The 26,886-nt window shown below is 52.0% G+C and overlaps 1 protein-coding gene across 25 annotated transcripts in view; it reads left to right on the plus strand.

Moving 5' to 3' along the window:
- The first annotated feature begins 5,355 nt into the window (after positions 1 to 5,355).
- EPB41 (erythrocyte membrane protein band 4.1) overlaps positions 5,356 to 26,886 on the plus strand; it is a 199,325-nt gene continuing 177,794 nt past the window's right edge. For 7 of the 25 annotated variants that reach the window (XM_059136894.1, XM_059136895.1, XM_059136890.1 and 4 more), the window contains exon 1: positions 25,031 to 25,283. The gene's annotated coding sequence lies outside the window, so the exon portion shown is untranslated. Of the gene's footprint in view, positions 5,513 to 25,026; positions 25,284 to 26,886 lie in introns of those variants that run through there. The other 18 variants (XM_059136885.1, XM_059136887.1, XM_059136888.1 and 15 more) reach the window with 9 other exon arrangements.

The raw sequence follows: 26,886 nt of genomic DNA on the forward strand, positions 1-26,886 counted from the left end.
GCCCTAGAAGGATCCTGACTTTGGGTTCACAGGGTCATATATTTCTGTAAAATTTGCAAATGTCAAATATATTAATTTGCATTGGCTGAGATCCCACTCTGACTTCCTTTCCTTCCCACTCATATCCTATAGCTTTGAATGGCTACAGGCATTTTCTATTCTTAATCCTTCATTCTTCTCCACCCCCCCCCCCAAGTAAGCTCCATGCCCTACATGGACCTTGAACTCACAACCCTGAGATCAAGAGTTGCATGCTCTACTGACCGAGCCAGCCAGGTGCCCTTTCACTCTTTTTGTTAAAGAGGCCCCCAGATAAGCTTTAGGCCCCACAAGCCTGAATCTACCAGGATCCTCTGTTTTCTCTGTTTCAAAGATAGATAAAGGCTGTGAAAGGTCTCCATAGGAGTAAAAATGACCTCCCTGAGTCCTGAAGGCACTGAGAATTGAGAAGCAAGGAGGAGAGACTTGCCTAGGGTCTCAGGATCCAGGACGGATCCACCTGAGCGCCCAGCTCCCCTTTCACTAACTCTCTGCTGACCCCGTGATGCCCAGAGCAGCTGCCCCCTCTGGAAGCCCAGAGAGCTGGGCTCTGTGCCTCTGCCCCAGTGGCTCTAGGACCACGAGGGGGCAGCAGACACCGTGCTTCCTTCTCCCTGGAGGCCTGTTCGACACAGCTCCCGGCCCCTCAGAGCCAGAATCTCAGTGGGTCCCAAACACCTCCTTTAGCTCTTTCCTGCCATCTCAGGAAACAGGCAGTTCTGGCCTCGCCACTTATTGGCTGTGTACTCGTGAGCGAACACTTTGCCTCTCCAAGCTTTGTTTGACTCGACCATATAATAGGGATATCTTGTGGGTACAGGTTAGTAAAGCTCCTAGCAGATACATAATAAGCGAATCATTAGCAACCACAGCTGGTTCAATGGGGGCTTCTGGAGATGGAGCCTTCTCTCCCGGCGGGAGTGGCCCCCTCCCCACACTTGAGCAAACCCAGAAGAACTCATAGGCAGCAGGGCCTTCCAGAGCCCTTATGTGTTCATTGGTGGGCACGCTCTGCGTCCATGCCTGGGTCCCTCCCTGGACCAGGGCATCAGACGGCATTCCCTCCATCCTTCTCTTGGAAGGGGATCTCTGCAGCCTCGTGTCCACCTTGATGTCACCCTGGGGCTCTGCCTCTGGCCCAGGCTTCAGATGGATTGTCCTGGGGGTCCTTGAGCCAAGGACTGCCAATTCTCCTTCTCTTCTCAGCTTCCCCCCATCAAAGGATTGCCACACCCAGCCAGGACATGGCTATCTTTACCTTAAAGACCTCCTGGCTGTCCCCAAGTCTGCCACCACCCCCCCATAGGCCCCCATCTAAACATGGCATTCACTCTGGGCCAAATATACCAAACCAGCTTTTGTTCCCAGGGTACAACTTCACCATCCAGGCCCTGATGCAGGCTGTTCCTCCACCTGGAACACCCTCTTCCATTTCCACCTAGTAAACTCACCCTTAAAAGTCTAGCTGGTAGGCCACCTCCTCCAGGCAGCTTTCTCTAATCCCACAGTTGGGACCCTTTCTCCTCTCTGGGCTCGGGGTATACTGTTACTTTAAGGCCTTTCTCATAGGAGGCCACAGATCACACCAGGACCGTCCATTATGTCTGGAGAACAACTCTGTTTACAAATGGCTTTCCCTTTTTGTGTCTTGGAGTCAGGAAAGCAGGCAGAGTTGTGCCATTACCTCATTTGACTGACACGGAGACAGGCTAGGAGAGAAATAGGACTGGCAGGTTCCACACCCTGCCTTGCCCTGCCTTACATAGTGGAGTCACAACTGAAACCGGCCGCAGATCCCAGCCACACCCCCTAGTTCAAGCCCGAGCTTGTGTCTCCACCATTCCATGAGGCCTGGTCTTGTGACTCTCCCCCCCGTTTTTTTTTTTTTTTAAAGATTTTATTTATTTATTTGAGAGAGAGACAGTGAGAGAGAACATGAGCGAGGAGAAGGTCAGAGGGAGAAGCAGACTTCCCATGGAGCTGGGAGCCTGATGTGGGACTCGATTCTGGGACTCCAGGATCATGACTTGAGCTGAATGAATTTTTTAAAGATTTTATTTATTTATCAGAGAGAGAGGGGAGAGAGCGAGCACAGGCAGACAGAATGGCAGGCAGAGGCAGAGGGAGAAGCAGGCTCCCCGCCGAGCAAGGAGCCCGATGTGGGACTCGATCCCAGGACGCTGGGATCATGACCTGAGCCAAAGGCAGCTGCTTAACCAACTGAGCCACCCAGGCGTCCCCTCTTCCCCTTTTAGACAGAGCAGTGTATTGGCCTGTTTCTAAGAAGGTGCTCAGTAAAGTTTTGAAGTAACAGATGCTCCCACATTGGCCCTGGCCCCTCGCCCTAGCCCCCAGCCCATCCCCCTGCCTCTTTTTATCACCCAACTCAAGACCCAATCACCCAATCCAAGCTGGTGGCCCTGTTCAGGCCCTGGCAGGATAAGGAGTTGGCCGGAGGCCCAGGAAACTCAGAGGAGGAGGGGGCACATAAACAGGTTCCTTCCCCTGCCCCAGAAGCTTATCAGCGTCCCACAGGCTCCAGGCAAACTGGGTGCTCAGCTTAGGGAGGTGATCTGCCCTCTGTCTGTCACCTTCATGGCTTCCATTGCTCTTCAGCTGCATGACCTTGGGTTGTCACTTCCATTCTCTTAGGTCTCAGACCCTCTTTAGAACTCTCTTGGCCGTAAGGATTCAGCGAGGTCAAATGAGAGAATAAAATAACAGCAATCACCAAATGCAAGTCATCCTTTCCAGAGGTCTCCCCCACAGGTAGCTGCTCAGGTAACAAACTACTACCTACAGTCTGAGAAGGGAGGTGACAGCTTCAGAGGCAGAGATACTGGGGTGGGGGAGTGGGGGTGGGGGGTGGGGGTGGTGCTGAAGTCCAGGCAGTGACAGCAACCAACTCTCTTCTCCCCACCACCCACCCCCCAGGCCAGTGACTGACAAGGCCAGGTTCACCCACATAAGTGCAGAAGTCACCTCAACAAGAAACACAAGAGACTGCCCAGGCAGAGAGGCCCCTGGAGCCAGACAGAGCTCTCTAGATCCCCAGGGCCTGGAGATTGGGGAGGGGGCGTGGGCAGAGAAGGGGGGAACGTGTATATAAGACACAAAGAGAGAGGGTCACACAGAGTCACGCCCTTTATGCAAACTCACCAACAGGGGCACACCAAGACACAGATGCACGCCCCGACCCCCCCCCCCCCCACGCAAACACACAGCGAAGAGTCACACACAAAATCAAGATCACAAACACAACCCCACAGGTACTCCGCATGCACAAACTAAAAAACCGGAGCCCTCCCCGGCCACCCCAACACACACATTCACCGACACACACACACACACACACACTTATCAGGCCGGGGCAGGCGCGGGTGCTGCTGAGTCACCCGCAAGGCAGCTCGGCCCTGGAAGCTGGAGCTGCGAGCCCTCCCCGATCGGGGAGGGGCGGGGCTTACGGCTGGGCTTCGCCGGAGCCTCCAGTAACTCTGCGGGGATTCTCCTCGCCCCGCCCCCTTGACAGGGGCGGAGCGTCAGAGCGGCGGGAGGGAGAGAGGAAACCCCTTTGCAGTCACTGAGTCTTGGCATTCAGTCTGCTCTCTCCTGGGTTGCCTGAATACATGTGGGAGCAATTAAAAAATAACACTGGATGCATTACTGGGTATTTGCATATGTATTTTCATTCTCTCATTTAATTTTCGCAACAGCTCTATATGAAGTTTGGGCCATTATTACTCCCATTTTACCCTCGAGGGAAAGTGACTTGCCCAAAGGCACAAAGTGTCGTAAAACGCAGAGCCCAGACTCAACTGCCTCCAAAGCCTGAGCACTTAGCCCCTGGCCGTTATTACCTGGTGGGCAGGTGAAAATGGAAGCAGGTGAAAGGTGTGTCAGTAGGCTTGGGAGACTGCATGTGTGTGACCGCTTTCCCCATGTAGTCTACACGGTTAGAGACCGAGGGGTGTCAAGTGTCTAGATTTCTGGTTAAAGAAACTAAAGCTTCTCTGGTGCTGTGAAGCACCCCCCCCCCCTCCGTACCCTGTATCAGGAAGCATCCCCTAGATCTAGGGGCTCAGTCATACCCTCTGCTAGACTGTGAGCTTCTTGAGGGAAGGTATCCGGTTCCTGAAGCCTAAAACAAGACCTGACTTGGAAGTTGCAGTGAATTTGGTGGGGGCAATACATTAATTTATGACCTTGATATAATATTAACATCAATAATCATAAGTCCCAACACTTTTTGGAGGCTTTTGAGACTGACACTGTTCTTAATACTTTACATGGATCATTTCATTTAATTCTCACAACAATCCTTGAGGAGAATACTTTTTTTTTTTTAAAGATGTTTATTTATTTGAGAGAGAGACAAGGGACAAGGGAGAGAATTTCAAGCAGACTCACCTAGAGCCGGGAGCCCCACGCAGGGGCTTCATGCCAGCCTCAAACCCATGACCCTGAGAGCAGTCAAACGCTGAACCAACTGAGCCACCCAGGTGCCACGAGTAAAGTACTTTTATTGACTCCATTTTACATCAGAGGACCTGGCTTGGAGAGGGTTAGTAGCTTGTTCAAATCAAGGGCAACGCTGGGGATTGAGACCCAGGCAGTTTGACTCCAGGACCCATCTAATAAGGAAGACCACTGAACTCCCAGGAAGTCACTTGCCTTTACTGGGCCTCAGTTCCCCCCTATTTGCCCCAAAATTAGGTAGCAAGGGGAGGGGGCTTGGACCAGTGACAAGGTAAGCCCCTTCCAGTGCTGGTGGGATGGACCATAGAAGGGAGACAGTTTCTGACAACAGTGGCAAGATGGGGATGGGAGGAACAAGAACCATACTTACTCGGACTTTCCTTGTGTACCAAACCTGTGCCTGGGACTTAACATATATCACTAATTCTCAGGAAAGTGTTTTAAGATTTATAGTTGAGGAAACTCAGATTCGTTGAAGTGACTTGCTCATGGTCACACAGGACTAAATGGGGAGGGGCAGGTGATGCAGGTGAGTCTCACCATGGGTCACTAGAACCAACTCCTTTCCTACCACCCTTCCAGCCCTTAGGTTAGGGGCAGCACCACGTGGCAAGTTGCATCATACTTTTACCGTATGACGTCAGACACCACACCACCCAATCCACGAGCTCCCTACCCAATCCTCCCCTGACCCTCGGGTCAACACCGGGCCTCTCAGAGCTCGGAGACCGCACCTCCAGCCCCAGCCCTTTCCCGGTTGCGACGCTCGCACTTCTTGGCACCGTCCTCTTCCCCGCCCCGCCGATTGGCAGTTGCCTGTGCCAATCAGGAGGCCTCCCGGGACGGGGGCGGGGCCTCACTCCAGAGTTGCCCTGTCAGTGCAGGTGGAGGCCCCCGGCGGGGCAAAGTGGCAGGAACCTCTTAAAGGGCGAGAGCGGCGCAGAGCGAGAACGCGGCCCGGCCCGGCCCGGCCAGGTCCCCGCCCCGTCTGGCCCAGGTGAGTCTGGACTGTCTGGGGGCGATCCCGGGTCCCCGGGAGCAACGGAGTGAGGGACAGATGGACCTACTCCCAAGGGCCTGTGCGGTCCCGGTAGGGGCGAGACCAGGGTCTAAGGGTCAGGGGAGGGGGGCTTTAAGGGTCCCAGTTTCCAAGGTCCGAACTGGGGTCCACAGGGGCCTGGACGTCTGGAAGTTCAGGGTGCGGGGAGGGACGCGGGCGAGAGGAGAAGGGTTCGGGAACTCGGGTCCGCGGCTGGACGCTTGCGGCTGGCGGTCCCTGGCGGTCCCGGCCTGTTTGGGGCGGGGGTCCTGGGTTCGGTCTCCGCGGGGGGGTCTCTGCAGAGTGCTGCGGCCCCAGGTGCCCCCCCCCACCAGCCCCGCCCTGTCCGGCCGGTAGGCTCCTGCCCGGCCCGCCGCAGCGCTCGCCGGAGCGGGAGGGCGGGCGGCGCGCTGCGGGAGGGGGGCCCCCCCGGGCCTGGAACCCCGCTCCCGGCCCTTACGTAACTGACTTTGAGTTTCGGAACTGAGGGACCCGTGAGCTGGGGTGCCAGCTGTGCCAGCTAGTATGGCCCTCCTGTCGCCGGCCCAGCCCCGCACGCTCCCTTCCAGGCTTGGTCTCGGGGGACTTTCCTCGGTCTCTGGTCTCCCCAGTCTATCGGTCTCAGATTCCTGCTTGCTCTCATTCCCCGATTCCCCGTGTCCCTCATATCTCCTCTCTCCGCGGTCCTGTTTCTCTCATCCTCAGTCTTTCCTCGGGAGTTTTCTCGTCCTAACCTACACTTTCCGGAGGACCTCACCTCTTTTTGGTAGAACCCGAGTTCTCCCCTTTAGCAAATTGGAGGTGGGGACTTGTCCAAACAGACCCCAGCCTAAGCTTGCCCTAGAAGGGGAGAAGGTAGGACTATTCCTGAGGGTTGGTCAGGAGGGGGTGTTATTTCAAGGCCCACAGCTTCCCTGGGGTGGGAGTGGCTCAATGTGACCCCTCAAGTTCACGGACTAGGGCTGAAGGCAACCCCTTCTCTGCTTCTGGAACCCTTTTCTCCAGAAGGAGGAGGCTTGGGGAATGCCTGGCCAGGCCTGGTGCTTAGGGCAGCTGGGAGTCCCTGTGAGAGTTGCCTGGTGTCAGGTCTGGGTCAGATCCTCAGCGACTGAAGGGGAGTGGGAGGGGCCAGAGCATTGGCACCCAGCCTCTGAGGTTTCAGCAGGCTCCCTACCTTCACCCCAGTTACAGGCCTGGGCAGGAGGCTGGGGATGGGAAGGGGATCAACAGGAGGAGGTCAGAGGACATTTGTGTGGGGGTAGAGGGAGGGTGGAGATAGAGGTGACAGACTGTCAGGTCTGAGGAGCATGTACTGGGGTCACCCTCTGCCTCCAAGGCCCCTCTGAGTGCCAGTGAGACAGACACCTCAGAGATAACTCCTGTGCCCTGCTGCTGTTGGGAGTGGGTGAACAAGCAGTTAACAGCAGCCATGAGGTGGGAAAGATTAATTCTGACTGGGACTGTGGAAGGAGAGACTTGGCAGAGAAAGGTGGAAGGTTTGGGAGGAAGGGGATCCAGAAGCTTTAGGGAACAGAGAGGGGGAAGGATAGCAAACTTTGGGTGCCCTGCAGGCTTTGTCTGCTGCAGAACTGGGTTTAAATCTTGGTCCTGGCACTTTGCTGTGTGACCTTGCATGAGTCACTTCCCCTCTCCGAGTCCCCAGCTCTTCCTCAGTCCATAATCCAGACCTCACAGGCATTAGCAGAATCAGATGAGGTAATAAGTGTGCAGTGACCAGAATGATAGCTGGCCTGGAAGCAGGCCAGTGGGAGTGTTTTAAGAAGAGAACGGGGTGAGAATGCCCAGAATGCCCTCTGTGTATTAGGAGCCAGGCAGAGCCTGCCAGGACCCCGCAATGTGAGGGGCAGCTGGAACACCTGCATGGGGTGGCGATAGTCAGTGAGGAGAAGCGGTGGCACACCCGTCTTTCTCCCAATCAGCCCATCCCTGAACAGCCTAGACCAGGCTGGCCTCCCTCCTATAGGCTGCAGGTGCCTGTAGAAGCTCCCAGGAAGCCCAGGCCGCTGCACCCGCTAGACCGGTGGGGGTGGGGCCCCTGGAAGGGCAGGGCCAGCACCCACTCTGCAGAGTGGACCCTGGCCAGGAGCCTGGCTGGCTGTGCTGGGCAGGACTATCCCAGCCTGGCTGGGAAGATGCTGATGCTGTACAGGCCTCCGGAGGCCCACAGCTCTGCTGGCTGCGGCTGTGCCCAGCTGATGGGACCCAGACTTCGGGGTGAGACAGAGGCCAGGGAAGCAGTGAGGAAGGGAGATGCAAGGAGCACCTGGGGTGGGGTTGAGGGGAGCCTGAGCAGAGCTATTCTGTGGAGCCAAAGAGGAACTGCATGGGTTTGTCGCTAAGCCCTTCCTGAGCACCATGTATATAGGTCTGCTAGCCGCAGAGCTCAACAGGGGTACCCACAAAGGGCTCCCCATAAAGGTCATGGAGGCCTGATATTGGTTGAAGGCTTGCAGAATGGATCTTTATGATAGTCCCCTAGTGGGGGTGGGGCACGCAGGGTTTTCCTTGGGCCTGGGATTCTGATGTTTATTTAGTAAAGGGGGCAGTGTTCTACTCCCTTATAGTCTGTGGGCCCATCACTTTTCTCCCTGGGCCTCAGTTTCTCTTTCTGTGAAATGAGAAGGTCAGATGAGCCTAGAGTCTCAAAGGGTCCTTCAGCACCCATTATTAGAGCCTCCAGGACCTGGTTTACCTGCCATGAAGGGAAGGGGGAGGAATGGGACAAGGGCAAGGTGGAGTGTGATGGGCCCTCGTGTCCTGCTCTTGGCCCGTGTTCTCTAATCATAATTAGAGCCACATTTACTATGCACTATGCTCTATGCTAAGCCTTTAATATGCAGCATTAACTGATATCCTTCTAATCCCATGAGGGACTAGGTATTATTCCTGTTTCTCAGGAATTTAGGGAATTGAATCTACTTGACCAGAGTGACACAGCTGGGAAGTGGCTGGGCTGGGATTTGAACCAAGCTCTGGCTGACCCCAAAGCCCAGACTCAGCTGAAAGGGGAAGTAACCACCTGGTAGGTCCTACGGCTCCCATGATACCCCCCACTTTACCTCTGGAACCTGCCTGGCCCTTACTGGGTGAGCTCGGAACTCTGGGATATTTATTCTGGGGACCTGGGGGACCGACTGTGCAGGCGCCCACAGGCTTGGTGTATGTGGGGGAGGAAGAGCAGGTCAGGGCCTTACTTGGGGTTTCCTCAGTCAGCCCCCCCTGACTGTCCAAGGAAATGATCTGGGTACGGAAAGGGGACCTTGGATGTATGGCTCACCTTTGGACCTCAGTTCTTCCATCTATAAAACGAGGGTTTTAGTAGTTGAGTGCAGACATTCCTTGGCCAATGGATTTGTGGCTGAAGTTGGTAATGAGGTAAAAGGTTAGAGGGAGGGTCAGGGTAGCAGTGGCTGAGCCCATGGAAGAAGAATTTGGGTCAGAAACAGCTCGGATCCTGGGCTGACCATTAGTATTTCAGATGAAAGGTCTGGTGCTGGAGAGGTTCAGAGTCTTTTCTGGGGCTGTCCTGCTAGTAGTACAGGCACTGCGGGGGGGGGGGGGGGGGTACCAAGGGAAGGCCTGGAGAACAAAATCCAGGTAGATGTCTGTTGGAATCCTGGCTGCTCCACTTAACTAGGCTTGCAGATCTGAAGGGATACCGCCAAGTGCACACAGAGAGGAGTCCTCACTGTCCTTATCTGTAAAATGGGAGTAGTAAGAATTTTGCCTTCATCCACTTCCTCGGTCATTGTGAAGGTCAAAGGAGGTGAGATTGTTGTAGCATCAGGTGGGAATGCTGGTTATTTTTCAGTCCAAAGTTGCAATTCTGGGTGCATGTTTGTGGGGAGAGGGCACTTCTGATAGCCCCTTGGCTGAGAGGCTGTACCCTGGGGATGAGCTGGAGAACAGCCCGAAGAGTACCACCACCATTTACTGACAGGTTACACGGGCCGGGCACCGGGCCCAGAGCTTCACTTCTATTGTCTCTTTTAATCCCTACCTTGTCAGGTAGGTGGTGGCCTGACCCACACCAGGTCCCTCCAGAACCCAGGCCTACAGCTCCTTGTAATGACCGTAGCTGCCAGTTATGACCCGTTTATTGGCACAGTTTACCCTGTGCCAAGCATTGTGCAAAATGTTTTCTACATATTTTTTAATCCTCCTGACAACCCTGGAGGTGGGCACTAAAATATCCCCATTTTACAGATGACTAATTGAGGCACAGAGGAATTAGGAAGACGGGCCCCAGGTCACAAAGCTAGTGAGTGAGAGCCAGGGTTTGAATCCGGGTTCGTAAGCTTCCTCATTGAAGCACTCATCACAGTTGTAACTCATGCAGGAGTCACACGCCTGCCCCCTCCCTGCTCTATGTGCTCCTTGTGGGCAGGGGACACCATCTGAAGAAGACAGACGTGAACAGACAGAAGACCCAACACCTGGCACACAGTAGGCACTCAGTGAATATTTGTCTGCAGGGGTCCCTGGCCTCCCCGGGGCTGGGTCTGGGAGGAGCGCTGGGTATGCTATCACGTGATCAGATGGCCCGCTAAGGGGGTGTCTGCCCTAGCCAAGCCCGGGAGGCAGGGACTGGGCAGGATGTTTCCCCCCTGCCCGGGATGAAGAGGGGCCCTAAACAGTGTCCTTGTTGGTTGTGCTCATGTCTCATTGCTGTCCTTTGCTTCCATGTGTCCCTGTGGTGATGGCTCCCCCGCCTCTCCCCGACGGGCTGGATGACCCCACTGGCTGCTGCTGGGTGAGTACTGGTTTGCCTGAATGACTGCCTCACGGCCTTGACCTTGATTTGAATGCCTGTCCTGCATCACTGAGGTCACTGGGAGGTGTCCAGGGAGCCTAGCAGTGGGTGGGGGTGGGGGGTGGGTAGAACTGAGGGAGGGCATTCCGCGACGTTTGAATCCTACCATAACCAGCTGACTTCTCCCCACATCCTTAGCACACTGGGTGGTGACTTTTGAGACAGGGGACCAATGCAAAGGTCTCTGGGGCCAGACTGGTCAGGAATCCGTATTCTGCGCCTTGTAGCTGGGGGGGGCTCTCCGCAGGTCAGTTTCGCCTCTATAACATGGGAATCTCAGCATGTGCCTGACACAGGATGTTTGTTCTTTTCTTCACGTAAGCCCCAGGAGGGCCGGGATTTTGTGTGTCTGTTCTCTGCTGTATCTCCAGCACCTAGGATACAGGGGCCTGTAGTAGCAACTCAGTGAACATTTCTGAATGAGCGAATGTATTTATTTATTCCCTGTCCCTATGCCCCATCACCGTGCTTTGTGTTGGGTTAAATGGATCAGTGACACAAAGCGACCACCATCAGAGGGGCTCAGAGAACAGGCGTTCTCTCTTTGCTCACTAGACTGGGAGTTCCTCAGCGGGAGGGCTCTGTTAAGTGAGATCTGAGTCCTCTGAACGGAGGGTGGGGCAGAGTACCACACCCATCCAACCAGACTCAGGGCCTCTGCTTAGAAATGGGGAGGGAGCTTTGGGGCCTCTAGGTTTCCCCAGGAGAGAGGGGCAGCTGGGGAGGTCTGGGGCTGAAGGTGGGAGGGTTGAGGAGGGACTCTGCCTCCCAGGACTGCCACTTTCCTCACTGTGTGACCTCGGACAAGCCATTGACTTCTTTGTTTTGGAGACCTTGTCTGCAACATGCCTATCATAACATCTCTCCCACAGGCTGTGGGAAGGAGCCAGCGCGGAGTGCCCGGTGCAGGGCCCCGCTTGGTAATTGTTGGTTTCCTCCCAGTCCTGAGCTCATTCTGGGAGGGGGCCAAGTTAAGTGTCCCTCTTTTTTGGCTCCTTTCTCCTATTTTAACTTCCCACCCAGTTGGGACTAGAATCCGGGAGTCAGGAGCCCCAGACTCTCCAGCAGCCTGGCCAGGGCCCTGGGCTAAGGACTGCCACAGCTCAGTGGAGGTGGAAGTCCCAGTCTTTTGCTGGCAGACTTGATTCAGTAATCTACCTTCTCTGGGCCTCGGTTGCCTCACCTCCAACATACGGTCACTGAAGGACACTTCCCTGGAAGATTGATTTAATGAGCAAATGGGTGGATCAGGCATTATTATCACTATTGCTTTTGGGTCTGGCTGAGAAGGCTTCAAGGGAGGGACCTGGAGATTCTTGGCCTCGGGATCCTGGGAGTCCCTATTCACTGTATGTGTTATTGTCATCGGATGTTTCTTGTGTGCTGGCTGGGTTGTTATATGCTCTTTTATTAGTTTTTTTTTCAAGTTTTGAAAATGTGTGATTTTTTTTTTTTTAAGATTTTATTTATTTATTTGACAGAGAGTGAGAGAGATCACAAGTAGGCAGAGAGAGGGAGGCAGAGAGGTGGAGGGAAGCAGGCTCCCTGCTGAGCAGAGAGCCTAATGCGATGTGGGGCTCGATCCCAGGATCCTGAGATCAGGACCAGAGCTGAAGGCAGAGGTTTAACCCACTGAGCCACGCAAGTGCCCTTATATACTCTTTTAGCTGCATTATCTCATCTAGTCCTCCTGGCAGTCCAGGCATTATGGTCCTTGCTTTCCGGGCATGGGAATTGGTACTGAGTAAATCAGGTGAGTTACCCAGAGTCACACAGTTATTTAGGGGTAGACCTGGAGCTCAGACCCAAGTCTGCTCACCCCAGGGCCCTAATTCTTAGTGTAAAACTCTCTTACCTCCCCCAAGGAGGGCAGAGATGGTGCCCGAGTCTGCTCTATCTCCAGGGCGAGGGCTACAGGACTGTTTCCTGTGCACACACACACACACACACACACACACACACACACCTTGTTTAACACCCCCCCACCCCCACTGTGCTCAAAGAGTCTCAAAGAGAGGGAACAACAGGAAGCAGGAGAAGGCCCCATTGCATATTGGTTGAGAGTCAGACCTGGCTTTGAATTCCTAATCTATTGCTTACTAGTTCTGTGACCCTGGGCAAAACATTTAACCTTGGAGTCTTAGCTTCCTTATCTATAAAATGGGCATAATAAAAGAACCTGTGTACCCCTTGGAGTTCTTATGAGGATTAAATAATTCAATGAGGTACGTGATGGGTACCCAATGATAGTAATTATTGTTATTATCATAGTTCTGAGTGTTCTTTTAGGATTACAAAGATAGCCCTCTTGGGACAATGGAGACCGGATCTGGGAGGGGCCTGCTGGGGACAGGCAGGTAGCCAGCTAGTCTGACAGGTTCTGAAAGACACCATTAGGGTGAAGGGAAAGAGGAGGCCTCTTGGAAGAAGGTTCCTCCCTTTCCTAGCCATCTGCTTTCCCTCATACCCACCCCCCGACCCCTGCCAGGCCCTGTGCTGGGCATGGGGCACCGAAATGAATTTGTGGGGTCTCTGCCTCGCCATCCTGCCCCAGTTCAGAGTCTAGCTGGGTGGGGAGGACACAGAACTACCACCTCCACCTTTGATCAAGGCACTGAGGTGTGAACTGGGACTATCTCCTTAGGCAAAGCCCAGGAGAAAGGGCATTCCTAGTGAAGGGAACTGTTTTGCCAAGCTACAGAGTCACGACCGGCGTTCTAGACAGACAGGCTCAGGAGAGCTAGGGGGACTCACCCCAGAGCCCGTGGGGAGCCATCAGGGGCTTCCCCTGGCTTCCCCAAAATAGGGGAACGATGTGGTCAGGCTTATATTTTGGGAGGATGGTTTGGTGTGGAGGATGAATGGGAGGGGAGAGGCAGGGGCAACTCTGCAGGTGAGCGATACGGAGAGGCAGCCTGGACGGAGCCATGAGATGGGGAGCACTGGGAGGATATTAGGACCTGAGCCAGCAGGATGTGATCCTGGACTGCAGAGGGCAGGCAGGAGACGCAAGCGGTGAGAGTGAGGTCTTAGGGTCTGTGGGGTTCGGGGGCTCACTGGGGTCTCTGGCTGAGGCACATGTCCAGGAGAAGCTGGAGCTGGAGCTGGATTGGGGGAGTAAAGCCACTTGTCAGTCTTTGTCACCTTCTGCCTCAGTTTCCCCAGGCAGCAGTAACGTCTGAGCTGGATACTGGGGCAAGACCTCAGGCCACCAGGGCCCATGCCCCAGCTCCTGCCTTGAGTGTCACTTGTGGTGATCCTGGCTGGTGCGGCAGGGATGAGAGAGCTCTTTGGGGCCAGGGGCCAGGCAGGGGCTTGTGGGGCAGAGAAGGCCTGGCTTCTAGCTCCACCAGTGTCACCGAATGCGTGACTTTGGGAAGTCACTCCCTCTCTCCTGCCCTCCTTTTTCTGCGCCTCAAGAGAGAGGACAAGAAAACCTGTTTTGCTTGCCTCACAGATTCAGTGATAAAATGCAATGTCTAAAGACAACAAATATTTCTTGAGCACTGACTTTGTGCTGGGTTCTGAGGGGGTTCCTGCCACTCAGGAAGCATGAAGCACTTCTGCGTGAGCCCAGCTGAGTGGGTGGTTAACTCTTTCTGGGCATCGGACATTTGAGCTGGGATTTGAAGGATAAAGGCTCTCTAGGTGGCCAGTGGAGGGAACAACTTCATAAGCATGTCGAACAGTATGTGTGAAGGCTTAAATGCCCATAATGTGCTCAGGGCACATCCATATGTACTATGGTTTGGTACAGCTGGTGAGGCCGTGAAGGGAGAGGAGGCTGGGCAGGGCAGCAGGGCCTAGATCTTTCAGGGCTTTGGGGAGGGTCATGTTGGAGGTGATCACCCTCATATCTCCCTGCTCTCCTAGGACTGCTAGGGCCCTATCCACCCTACTCCCCATCTCTAGTCAGTCCCAGTGTCTGCCTCTCTGGGGAGTCAACAACCTGGGCTCCCTGCCAGGTCTACCACTTGTGAGCTGTGTGCCTGGCTCTCGTCACCTGCCCTCTCTGCACCACTTTTCACCTCAGTAAATTGGGGACAGCAGGCTCTCCATCCAGGCAGGGGTGGTGGTTTCAATGGGATAATCCCCCCAGTGGCCTTGTCCAGTGTCTCCATGTAATGGACAACCATAAAAAGGGGCTCCAGTTCAGTTCTTAGTATTCGGATTCCACAGTCTCTTTGGTCCCACCCGCTTGCTTCCCCCGCCTCTCCTGACAGCCGGCTGGTCAACAAAGGGAGGAAAGGATTAAGAAACAAGCCCAAATCTCCAGAGGGGTGCTGGCCTACTGCCCAGCTCGCCCCCATCTGCCCCTTGCCCCCATTGGCCTCGGGCCCAAGGACTCTCAGTCTTAAAGCCTGGGCTCCCCCCAACTCCCCCACCCCAGGGGCCCCTTCCTGGCTGGAGGCCAAAGCCAGCAGCAGCCTTGAAACAGGGACAAATATTTTGAAAATCTGTGGCTTTATTTTTTTCCCCTGGAAGTAGATAGCTGGGCCTTCTTTTTTTTTTTTTTTTTTTTTTTCTTGTGGGTGACAGGGAGAAGAGTAAGTGTGATGTCCCGTATCTGTGGGAGGCCCCATAGTCTGGGCAGAAATGGATCTCTGACCCTCCTGGAGTGTACAATAGGGACTGCTGACCAAGTCCCTTGTGGTACAGATGCAGGAGCCTCAAATCAGAGTGGGTGGCTCATGGTGTAAGGTCACACAGCAGGGACCCAGGTCTCCAGACCCTTTTGGCACTACCCTACGAATGGTTATGATGCAGGGACCTGGGCTGTCCCTTCACTTTTCCAAGCCTTGGTTTCCTCTGCTGTAAAATGGGGCTGATATTGGGATGCCTGGGTGGCTCAGTTGGTTGGACGACTGCCTTCCGCTCAGGTCATGATCCTGGAGTCCCAGGATCGAGTCCCACATTGGGCTCCCAGCTCCATGGGGAGTCTGCTTCTCCCTCTGACCTTCTCCCTGCTCATGCTCTCTCTCTCAAATAAATAAATAAAATCTTTAAAAAAAGAATGGGGCTGATATTGCTGAGGACTGGCAATGATGTAGTTAGAGCACTTAGTCTGGTGCTGAGCACTATGGGGCTTAGTGGTTGGTCCGTATCGTTAATGCTATTATAAATGCAGCCTCTAAGAACCTTCTTCTTCCTGCGTCTTTCCAGTCTAGGGACTTGATACAGTTTCTTGTTGAACAAACGACACCCAGTGAACCGGTTTCATCTTTTACCCTCCTCCCCTGCTCCCCTCTCTGGTTGGCTGTGACACCCTATCCTCACCCTTGGCCTGGTTTTGGCCCCTGCCCCCAGCCCATCCTACGCTCCTGGCACCTAGCCTGCATCGTCTCTCTTCCAGGAACCACAGGAGGAGGACAGAGTTTCTCTTCCGCCTACCTCTGGTTCATGCCACTTGCAAGCGCTTTGGGAAAGCAGAGTCGAAAGGGACTTGCATTACCCAGGCCTAGGCAGAGGGGGCGGAGGTGGAGGCTGAGCTCCCTGGAACTCTCCTCCAGGAGCTGGGGTGACACACGAAGACTTCTGCAGAAGTGCTGAAATAGGCAGGCCTAGAAGAGAAAACCTGGTCCACGCCCCCCCCCCCCCCCCCCGGGGTGGAGTAGCAGGGATGCCAGACTGGGGGCTGCAGGGCCACAGCCCTCCCCCAGCTCTTCGTCTGCCCTAGCTGAGCCTCTGTTTTCTGGTTTATAGAAGGCGATGGACTGATGTCAGAGGTTTCTACTAATATTACAGGATTAAAAGAAGGGATTTGGGAGCCGACAGACCTCAGTTTAAATCCCAGCTTCAGGGGCACCTGGGTGGCTCAGTGGGTTAAAGCCGCTGCCTTCGGCTCAGGTCATGGTCCCAGGGTCCTGGGATCGAGCCCCGCATTGGGCTTCCTGCTTGGCACGGAGCCTGCTTCCTCCTCTCTATCTGCCTGCCTCTCTGCCTACTTGTAATCTGTCTGTCAAACAAATAAATAAAATTAAAAAAAAAAAAAATCCCAGCTTCACCATTTACCAACTGTGGGATCTCTAGGGAATTCTACCTCTGTGAGTGTTAGTTTTCTCACTAGTAAAATGGGAAAAATATTAGCACCTTCTCTTACGATTACCTGAGGGAGGCTAAGTTAGGTAATTTGGGTAAAATCCTCAGTCCACAGCTGGTACATTGGAGTTATTGTGGTGGTTATTATACTATGATTAGTAGAGACTAGAAGGCTGGCCTGCAAACAGTTCATTGAGAGGGCAGGGCTTGAGGAATTCATTCGTTCATTCCTTTATTCACTCAACAGATACTTAGGATTTGCATGGGGAGGACCCAGAGAAGAGAAGCAGGGAGGCCCCAGCAGGCTGCCCATTCCAGCTGTGTGATGTGGATCAGTTACTTCTCTTTTTTGGGTCTCACCCCCTCACCTGGGAAATGGTGAGATGGTGAGCATAATGTTTACCTCCCGAGTTGTCCTAAGGCTTAAGAGAGTTCAAGTACACAGCAGGTGATCAGTCTGCGTATGATTCCTTTCCTCTCCAGCTCTGTTAATGACTGGGTCTATGATCTCAGGCAAGTCCTTGAATACACCAGGCATACCTCCACCCCAGGGCTCTTGCTGTTCACTTGTTGTTCACTCAGCTTGGAACTCTCTACCCCCAAATACTTTCATGACTTGCTCTCTCATGTCCTTAATTTTTTTTGTTTAAATGTCCACCTTCTCAGTAAGGCCCTTCCTATTTAACTTAAAATGGTAACACCCTTTCCTGCCACAATATGACCATTCCACATCTTCCCTCGAGGCCAGTTTTTTTTTCTCTCTCTCTCTGTAGCACTTATCATTCTTTGACATACTGTATTTTAGTGAACATTTTTTTATCATTTATCCCCCACCATTGGAATGGTAAGCTCGGTGGTGACAGTGATTTTTGTCTGTCTTGTTCAGTGTTACATCCCCTGTACCTAGAAGAGTGTTTGGCTCATAATAGGTGCTAAATAAATATTTGTGGAGCGACTTAATGAAAAAAATGAAGCTTCTTCTCTCTGGGTCTGGCATTATACGATGCAGATAAATAATTCTCAATAAGTAATTGTATGAGTAGCCATCATCCTCTCCATTGGCCAGATAATACTTTGGCTGGGTCAACCCTAAAGCCCTTTTGCTTCTGATATTTTCTGCCAGGGCATCAGTTTCAGTTGGAGTGCCCAAATCTTTTGTTCCTGAGCCTGAGCTATGCAGAATTTCTAGTTGGGGCTGTTTGGCTGTTGGGCCCACAATGGTTATTATGTCATTACTGGTAATTAGCAAGTAGGCCCAGAGGATTGAACTTTTTGTTTTTCAGCAGAAATCACAGCAGAGAGCTGTGCCAGCCAGGGAAGCCCAGGCCTCCTGTGCAGCTTCCTCTGTAACACCCCCTTCCCAGCTAGGGGTACATGGCTTAGGCAGACCAAGGCAGAGGTCTCCAAAGCTCCAGGCACCTGGGTAACCAGCTCAACCACTGTCTTCCCCAGGTAGTATCCTGCCAAGTTTCTCCTCCACACCCTCAGCACTCTCTGCCTGGCCTGGTATGGGAGGGGTTCCCCAGTCTCCCTGGGGGAGCTAGGTATAAGGTTTCCAAATATCCAGTTGACAAGGACATTTTCTGATGCGCAGGATTCAGTAGTATGGGTGGGGGAAGTAACCCCGGGTTTAAGACTCAAAGGCCTGGGTTTCAGCTGCTCAATTGTTGGGTTGCCATGGACAACTCACTACCTCTTGCTAGTCCTTGGCTCTCTCCTCTTTCAGAGATAGAGACACCTACTTGGCCATCTTGGAAAGAGAGGCGGGTTAGTGTAGAGGGCAAAGGAGAGGGTTCTGGAGTCAGACAAGCTCGGCTTCTCAAGTATACCCCTCCCTAGCTACATGACCCTGGGTGAACTGCCTCATCTCTCTGACTTCACCCCAAAGCTGCAAAATGGGGTTAAAATAGTACCCACTCCACGGGGTTGTTGTGAAAATTAAATAAGAGAAGGTGAGGTACCTTCTCTAATAAGAGAAGTGAGGTACTGAGGCACCTAGCGAGTACACTGTACATCTTTGCTGGTATGAGTACAATGACCACTGTGGAAATGCAGGCAATCTGTAAACCGTAAGAAGAGTGCTAGCAGTAAAGCCTGGCAGATGTGGATTTGCATCTGAACTTGGACACTTATTAGCTGGGTGACCCTGGGTAAGTGTTTTGCTTCCTCATGTGTAAAATGGGAATTATAGTCAAGGGACTATTGCGAAGGTTCCCTGACGTGCTGTATATAAAAAGTCCCTGGTATGCAGTGTTTGGCACATGTTTTCCACATAGTATAGACAAGGAAGAGAGGAGAAGGGACTTGGTGTAGACTCACACAGCATCTCAGGGGTGGAACTTTGATTTGAGCCCAGGTCTGCCTGCCTCAAAAGCCCATATTCCTTTTACCTCTTCTTGCCATCACCCATTTATTGGGATGATGGTAATGGTTCATTACCATTACCATTACCAATGGCTTATTGTTGAGGACTCACCTCGTTCATTTGAGACCCCCAGTGCCTCTGCTACGGAGGAAGAGCTCACTCCTCCTGCCTGCTTCCCTGTGGCTCCTCCTCCGCCTCTCCTTAGTGTGGGTGGGGCCAGGCTAACTTTACCAGTTTTAGAAAGGGCTCAGCTAGCTGGTGGCACTGAGACTCTCCCCGTCTTTCTTGGGAAACCCTCTAGACCTAGAGGATACCTGGGGAGAGACAATTAATGGGTTAAGCTTGAGTGAGCTGGAGGCTTTGCTGGATCAGAGTCATTAGGCTCACTCCAGCTGGCGAGAGAAGGGGGTTGGGGAGGGTCATGGCAGGCCAGATCCTTGTGTCCCCTCTTTGAATGTCCTAGGGCTATAGTCAGAAGCAGTCACAACAGCCTTTCCCTGGGGTCTTGGGACAGAGGTTGGGGTTGCTCATTCAGATCATTTCTAAACTGCTTTTCTGAGAGTGATGTAAAAGCCGCAGAGGACAGTGGTATCGCACTGTCCTGGTTTAAGCTGTGTGATGTTGGGCAAATCACCTCACATTTCTGGGCTCTGATTTTTCAACTGCAGTTGAAGGTAATATTACTTTGTAGGATCTTTATGAGGCTTAACACAATAAATGCATATAAAGTACTTAGTGTGTACCCTGCATTTAGTAAATACCTAATAAATGCCTTTGTCATTATTCTTATTAACAAGTTATCTCTAATAACTTGGCCCTTAAGTTATCTCTAATAACTGGCTCTTCCAGCCTAGACATTTCTAGGTTTTTCTGGCTGTAGAATTTAGGTTGGCCTGCAGCTTGGAAAGGGAGATGTAGGCGGGCTCACAGGGAAGGGGGGGGAACAGACGCCTCCAGTAGTGTGGTTCAGAAGACTTGCGTTCAAGTTTGGGCTCTGCCACTCTCTGCTATGTGACCTTGCACAAGCCCCTTCCAGTTTCTGCACCCATTTCCCAATCTTTTTAAAAGTCTGCAGCTTGGGCTTGACGATCTCCAAGGGCCTATCCAGTTTTAACATTTTGTGAATCTAAAGGCCTAGAGGAGTGTCTTAGCTACCGTCTATGCAGTCCTCTTACAGTTTCAACTTCCTTCCCTTCTGCTCCTTGTTTCTTGGAGTGTCTTCACAGCAGAAAGGACATCACTTGCCAACTCCAAAGTATGTATTTCAGTCACATTTTTTGGTCTTAGTGTGCTTTAGGACCCAGCTCAATGCAATTGTTGCAAGCAAAGTGTATTGTGTCACAGAGGGCAAAGCATGCTCTGTGTTTTCAAATACAAAGACAAGGTATTGTATAAAATCACTGCATATGCTGATTTCTTTGGTCTTTATCTCAGAAATGACCAGAACAGGCCACCTTGTGTGCAATAATTGAAAAAAACCAACAACGCTGCAATCAGTGCATTCTAAAAAAAGGGATCATAGGTATGCTTAGATAAAAGGATGTTTGTTGAGTAAACAAGATAAAGATGGAACAGTAAACCTATATATTGGACATCTAGGTTAACTAAATTATGGTATATCCACTTGAGGGCACTACTAAAAATGGTGATGCAAATGTCACAATATATTATTAGGTGGAAGAACTCAGTTCCAAAACAGTATGATTTAAGTTTGAAAAAAGCATTAGGTTGAACTATACAGTGTCTGTTGCTTGACCATTTTTAACTTATACAATCAGCAATTTTGTATGACTAAATTTAATATACATTAAAAAAGTGCACGTGTAAGAGAAGGTATTAGAGGGGAAGTCCGTCTCCAAAATATTGGTAGTAGTTATTTCTGATTGATGATTTTAGGATGATTTAAATCTTTTTCTTCTTATTTAACTGTATTTTCTTTCTTTTTTATTGTTAAGTAATCGCTACACCCAGCCTGGGGCTCAAACTCACAACCCTGAGACCAAGAGTCGCACGCTCCATTGACTGAGCCAGCAAGGCGGCCCTTATTTAACTATATTTTCTGTGAACAATTCAAGTACTACTACTAAAAATAATTGCCTAGATTGACATACCACTGTACGAACAGTAATTTTCCTTATCATAGCCTGTTTATCATTTGTGTTTAAAAGGTCTAAAATGGCTGCAGCCTCATGACCGTGGGCAGGTTGGAAAGACAATTCTAATCTTCATGTACTTCTGTTACAAAGATTGATTTTTATTCAATAGTGACTGTTCAGAACACTTTGCTGGTGGGCCCAGCTTTTCAAAACCCTCTTCATCTCTTGCCACTCTGCACAACAGACAAATGTTTTCCATGAGCTCCATCACTGGGGCGTAAGGCCAGCTGTGTCCCTAATCCGCCCACGTCCCAGATTTGGGAATGGTTCAGGCTCCAACTGTTTTCCCCTCTCTACCCCCGCTGTCTCCCAACCTCATCTCTTCCAGGTCATCGAAGGCCCCAGCTACCTTCCCCCCTGGTCACCACCTAATTTCACCCTCTTCTGTGCAGCTGGTGTTTGAGCTCAGTTTGTAATAGGAAAGGATTAGGACCCTTTCAAGCTGTCTTTTTTCTTTACTTTCTTTCTTTCTTTTTCTTCTTCTTTTTTTTTCCTTAGTACCCTTGACCGCTCCAGGGGCTGATAGGCAGCTAGCAGGGCCTGTATTCCCTAGGAAGGAACAGGAGGGGTCTTGGAGGAGGCAGTGGAGGGCTCAGCTGGCAGGCGGGATAGAGATGGCCCCTGGAGACCCCAACCTGGGGCTTGGAGTATGGCACAACTGCCACCCAGATGTGAGCATGAAGCAGGCAGGCAGGGAGCGGAATTTCTGCCTAGAAAATTAGCCTCAGGGATGGTGCTTGGGACCTTTACCCTTGGGACCCAGGGGCTGCCTCTGGGGGGGGAACTGGAACTGGATGTCTGTATGCAGAGGCCTCTTCTGAGAGGGCAGCTGGGCACATGACTACGGGTAGTTTGGGAAGCTTCTCTGCCTTCAGACTGGGCATTACTTATCCCCCCACTCCCTACTATGTGGTGGGTCCAGCTACACTCTGGGTAGAGCACTTTGCCTCACAGGTGACGGTGTGTAACTTAATAAGAAAACCAGTCATATATGCACAGTACTTTAGAGTTTACAAAGCCCTTTCATCTCCAGGCTAAGAATTGAAAGCGAAGACTGGAATTCTGATTGTAAAAGCCTGGGCCAACAGTTTTGGTGTGGTGTTGCAGAGTACTATGATTAGGAGTGGTTTATACATGCCTTAGTTTAGCTATTTTTTTCTTAGCCTGAGACCACTACATTTTTTTAGAGTGATGATTGCTAAGTACTACGTACTCCATTCATGCAAAGGAGGCTTTTAATTTTTTAAAGTTTTTAAAAAAGATTTTATTTATTTATTTGACAGAGAGAGAGTGATAATAAGTAGGCAGAGAGAGAGAGAGGAAGCAGGCTCCCTGCTGAGCGGAGAGCCCGATGATGCGAGGCCCGATCCCAGAACACTGAGATCATGACCTGAACCAAAGGCAGAGGCCCAACCCACTGAGCCACCCAGATGCCCCGCAAGCAAGGCTTTTTATTTTTTTTTTTAATTTTTATTTTTTTTTAAGATTTTATTTATTTATCAGAGCGAGAGGGGGGGAGAGAGCGAGCACAGGCAGACAGAATGGCAGGCAGAGGCAGAGGGAGAAGCAGGCTCCCTGCTGAGCGGAGAGCCCGATGATGCGAGGTCCGATCCCAGAACACTGAGATCATGACCTGAACCAAAGGCAGAGGCCCAACCCACTGAGCCACCCAGATGCCCCGCAAGCAAGGCTTTTTATTTTTTTTTTTAATTTTTATTTTTTTTTAAGATTTTATTTATTTATCAGAGCGAGAGGGGGGGAGAGAGCGAGCACAGGCAGACAGAATGGCAGGCAGAGGCAGAGGGAGAAGCAGGCTCCCTGCTAAGCAAGGAGCCCGACATGGGACTCGATCCCAGGACGCTGGGATCATGACCTGAGCCGAAGGCAGCTGCTTAACCAACTGAGCCACCCAGGCGTCCCAAGCAAGGCTTTTTAAATATGATGTGTCTTTGGCTGCACTTCATGGGATAGAGACTATCGGTTTTTATGAATCTAAATTTGCTGGATAACAAAGTCGTCAGGGTGGTGACTGATCTTCAGGATTTATCCTTCATGGTACCAGATTTCCAGGTCTGATATGGAGGAAGCCTGTGAGGCACAGACACAGTAGGATGGAGCTCCCTGAATCAAATGTATGGCTTAATCGGAAAACCTGAGGCAGGGAACCAGAATATTCAAGAGTAGGTGCTTCATGTCAAGTATACAGAATGACCCTGACCTGACCTTACTAAGCTTCAGCTTCCTTATATGTAAAATGGGGATAATTTGTTCACTTGCCCAACAAACATTTATTGACTATGCACTGTTCTGGAAGATGGAAGGCAGCTATGCTCACCACTATACCACCAACGCTGCACTGTTCTGGAAGATAAGAGGGACAAAATCCCTGTCCTCTAGGAGCTTGTCATTTAGTGGATCTAAACTGCAACAATGTATTGAGAGGAGCAATAAATAAATATACAGAAAGTCAGTAGAAGTGAGGGCTATGAAGCAAATTAAAGCAGGGCAAGGTAAAAATAAAATCTCAAAATAAAAGGGGGTTGGTGCTTGGCTGGCTAAGTTGGTAGAGCATGTGACTCTTGGTCTTGAGGTTGTGAGTTCGAACCCCATGTTGGGTGTAGAGACTACTTAACAATAAAATCTTAAAAAAAAAAAAAAAAAGGGCAGGGCAAGGGTATGTGGGTGGAGGCTGTTTTAGACAGGGTAGTCAGGTAGTCCTCAAGTGGTTCACTTAGGATGTTTCAAACAGATAATTCATGCAATGTGCTCAGCTCAGTGCTGACAACAATTGAGAGCTTAACAAACATATTATTAGGTCAGCCTGCTCCACACCTCTCAGTCCATATTTTAGTCTCTGAATAGCAGTAATAATGAACACTTATGTAGCTCTCGCTATGAACTAGGCACTTTTCTAAAACCTTTTAGATATCTTAACTGATTTAATTCTTAAAATAACTCTTAGGAGGTAGAACTATCATTATCCCCTTTTATGGGGTTAGAAACAGACACAGAGAAGTCCAAACAGTGAGGGAGGACTGGAGGCTGGGAACTGAACCCCAGCTGTCTGTTTATAGAGGCTGAACTGTGGATGGGAGGGGGCTGTGATCAGATAGATACCAGGAGACAGTGAAGCTGGCATAGGCAGGTTCTGATGTCAGATGGCCTGGCTTCTTATCCTGGCAGGTCTAAACCTCTCTGCCTCAGTGTCTTCATCTCTAGAATGGGAATATTAGAACCTTTCTTACCTTATAAGGACCGTGCTTAAAACATGAGCCTTCATTCTGCTGTGTGGGGTCCCAGCCTTTTCAGAGTCCAGCCTGGCAGGGAGTGCGAAGGGTCAAGGGGCCTCTGGAACTTCTGAAAGGAAATAAAGGCACATCAGGCAACTGTCAGAGCGACCCTAAATTCAGCTGGGGTGCAGATCTCAGAAGCTAGGCCTTTATGATTTTGAGGGTGCCAAGGTGGAACTGGGAGGTCCTTAAATGCAGAAGACAGGTGAAATCTTGCGTGGCCACAGCATTCAGCTTTCGGGCCTTGCACAATTGCCTGGAGAGGTAAGGCCTCCACGAATGTCAGGGTGTGAATGGCACCTAGGGACCTTCAAGTTAGTAAATGGGGAAACTGAGGCCCAGAGAAGCTGAGTGGCTTACCCAAGGTCACGAAGTGCATTAGTGGGCAGTCAGCTGGTAGAAGCATCGGCTTTCCTTGAGGTTTTCAAATCTCAGCCTCCTACCTGGACGTCCTCTGGGTGGAAAGGGCCTCACCTCGGTCCCGGGCACTAGCTGCCTCATTCCCCACGTGGGTACTGCAGGGGCCCGGAACCCCGGGACTCCCGAGCAAGTTCTACTTGCGCTTGCGCATATGCGTCCAGCCCCTTGCCTTAAACCCTCTTTTTCCTTCTCCTCTCCAGCCCTTACCAGCCTAGAGGAGGGGGAAACTAGAGAAGCCCAGAACTTGTCCTCAGCCAATGGGCTGGCGGGCCGTGAGCCCGGCCCCCTCCCTCCCTCAGGCGCCGTCCAATAGAAATTTACTACAATGTTGTGGCGAACGGAGGGGGAGGGGCGCGCGCGGGCTGGCTGGCTGCGGGCCGGGCGGCCTCGCCTCACAGAGCGAAGGCGGGAGGGCGCGCGCCGGGGCCGCCTGCTCGCCTGCTCGCTCGCTCACTCGCTCCCTCCCTCCCTCCGCCGGTGGGTTAGTCAGTCAGTCAGTCCACCAGCAGCCGGCGGGCCCGCAAGCCGCAGAGGGCCCGAATCTCGGCGCCGGCGCCTTCTCCTGCCATTGTTCGTCGGGCGGCTGCAGCGGCGGGCTCAGGAGCCCGGGCCCCGGGGGCCACCGGTGAGACGAGGCGGCTGCGACGCGCGAGCGGGGTTGGGGGTGGTGGTGGCGCGGAGCTGTCCCCGAGGGGACGGTCCTGGCGGCCGCGGCGGCGCCGCAGCCTCTTTGTCTGCAGCCCCCCGCAGGCCCCGGGCCGGGGGCGCGGGCTCCCGGGCCTCTGCGCGCCGGAGGCTGAGGGGCTGCAGCCGGGACGCGGCCGGCCTGAGCAGAAGGAGGCGGGGGCTGGCGGCGGGGGAGCGTTGCAAAGTTGGGCTTGGGGTCTGTTTTTGACGAGGTCCGCCCATCACTGTCCACGGGCAGAAACCTTGGAAGGAAACCGAATGGAGGAGGATTGCGGGTTCCAGGCGGTGAAGGTGTTGGGGGCAGCCGCAGAGCAGTTTCTTCCTGACGAGGTGGCTGGGCTGTCTGCAGAAGTCTGGCACCATCTGAGGGCTGGAGGGAGCCCTGGAAGGACAGGGAGGCCTTCCCACCCCAAACTGCCGCCCGGATGAAAGAATCCCCCGACCCCGAGGTCTCTGCCGCGCTCCCCTCTAGTCTTCGCGGTTCCCAGGGACCAAAGGGTTAAATCTATTCTCTCAGCATCGTGACCTCCTTTTTCAGTTCCTGCATCTGTCGGCTTGGAAATATTTCCTCCTGCTTGCTGGGCTGCTTCTACCTGTGGGGAGGCTGGATATGGGCTCGCGCTCCAAGAGGCACCAGCCGGCGATTGTTCCGGGCGGGGGGCTTGCCACACCTGGTCCATCCGCCCCAGGAACGCGAGTCCTCCGGAGGGAAAGTGATCTCACGTGCAACAGACAAATTGCTGACGGATTGGTTTCTGGCCACATGATAGTCACTGTCATCCTGTTGTGCCTCTGTGTCCTACCATGAATGCCTCGTCTGTGGGGACTTGGCGTTTTTTGGCACGTACTGCTGATTAGGAGATAGGTGTTTTGTTTTGTTTTGTTTTAAGAGGTGCCGAACCTTGTTTTTAGTAGTCTGGGTGATTTCACAGGTGCTATTTTGTTCTTTCTGTTTTTAGGGGAAAATTACAAGAAATGGTTATGTCTTGTGTCTTGGATTTATGTTCTCTTGAGGATGCACTGTATATGCTGTTGCTCACTGCTGTTTTCCGTATTCTCAGTCCTGGCAAAGATTTTAGTTCGTTTATGCTTTTATTTATTTATTTTTAAAAAAGATTTTATTGATTTATTTCAGAGAGAGAGAGCGCCAGCACAACCAGGGGGAGAGCAGGCAGGGGGAGAAACAGGCTCCCCATTGAGCAGGGAGCCCTATGTGGGGGTGGATGGTCCCAGGACCTCAGGTTCATGACCTGAGCTGAAGACAGAGGCTTAAGGGTCTGAGCCACCCAGGCATCCCTGGTTTATGTTTTTAATCAAGCAGTTGATATACATATCCCCCCTTACTTTTCATGGAGACTTGATATACTCTTTATTTCCCTAAGTTGGAAACATCAGAAGTTCTTTGCCAGCTGTATAATTTTTGGTTTTGTGAATAGTTTTTTGGGGTGTTATTAATGTAATCCATGTAGAGTAGGTCACAGGATATCTGGCACACAGCACTCAATAAATGACATAAAAAAATGGTTATAACCGAACATCAG

This window comes from Mustela lutreola, chromosome 10, assembly GCF_030435805.1.
Source record: "Mustela lutreola isolate mMusLut2 chromosome 10, mMusLut2.pri, whole genome shotgun sequence".
NCBI lineage: Eukaryota > Metazoa > Chordata > Mammalia > Carnivora > Mustelidae > Mustela > Mustela lutreola.